The 1,155-nt window shown below is 45.3% G+C and overlaps 1 pseudogene across 1 annotated transcript; it reads right to left on the minus strand.

Moving 5' to 3' along the window:
• Positions 1-457: 457 nt before the first annotated feature.
• On the minus strand, positions 458-816 carry LOC307095184 (prefoldin subunit 2-like; annotated as a pseudogene). The gene has a single exon. The product of its transcript is annotated as a prefoldin subunit 2-like (transcript).
• Positions 817-1,155: the final 339 nt, after the last annotated feature.

The raw sequence follows: 1,155 nt of genomic DNA on the forward strand, positions 1-1,155 counted from the left end.
ACCAACATTTGGGATTGTCAGTGTTTTAGATTTTAACTATTCTAATAGGTAGATAATATCTTCTTTTTTTCCCTAGTGGTTTTATTATTTTTAAAATTTTATTGTTTAAGGTATTACAAATAGTAGTACATATGCCTCTTTTTTTCCCTCCACTGATCTCCCCCCGGCCTCCCTGGCCCTTGCCATCGTCCCCCCTACCCCACCCCCAGTGTCTTCAGTCTGTTGGTTGTGCTTATATGCATGCATACAAGTCCTTCGGTTGATCTCTTATCCTCCCCCCCAACCCTCCCCTACTTTCCTGCTGATAATATCATCTTATTGTTTTATTTTGAAATTCCCTGATAGCACATTTTCTTATGCCTATTTGCCATCTTTTGTTTTTTTTTAAGCATTCTGACTAAAACATTTAATTAGCAAAAATAATAGCAGAGAAAATAATAACAACAATGATGAGAAATTAGAAGTGGGAGTCAGGCAGGAAAAAATGCAAAAGCCTTGGTCCATCGGAGACCAACACTCTGGCTGAGCTGGCCTTAGCCCCAGCTCCTTCTGAGTGTTCCTTGGCTGGCTTCCTGTCCTCCCCTATGAGTCGAATATTGTGCTTTTCCCAGAATTCATTTAGTTCTTTTCCCTTTGCCCGAAGCTGCTGTGTCAGTGTCTCAGTGATCTTCTGTATCTGCCCCTTGTTCTCTAAGGCAGACAGCACCTCTTTGGCAGTGCGCTCCATCAGCACCCTCCAACCATGCGGAAGCGCTTGTGGGTCTCATCTACCTCCTTCAGTGTTTGGATCACTAGGCGGCGCTCATTCAATGCCATCTCCAGCTCGGCTGCCTTGGATGCTAGGCCCCGCTATTCCTGCCGAGGAGGTGGAAGCCAGCAATCACCTGCCTTTTTTTTTTTTTTTTTTAAATTTCTTTATTGATTAAGGTGTCACATATTTGTCCTCATCCCCCCATTCCCATCCCACACCCCTCCCCTTGGATGCCCCAACCCTCTGTTGAACTTAAGCATTGGTTAGGCTCATATGCATGCACACAAGACCTTTGGTTGATCTCTCCCCCCTCCCCCCACCCTCCCCTATCCTCCCTCTGAGGCCCGATAGTCCGATCGATGCCTCCTTGTTTCTGGTTCTGTTCTTGTTCATCAGTCTATGTT

The sequence above is a fragment of the Cnephaeus nilssonii genome (assembly GCF_951640355.1).
Source record: "Cnephaeus nilssonii genome assembly, chromosome: 1".
In the NCBI taxonomy this organism is placed as follows: domain Eukaryota; kingdom Metazoa; phylum Chordata; class Mammalia; order Chiroptera; family Vespertilionidae; genus Cnephaeus; species Cnephaeus nilssonii.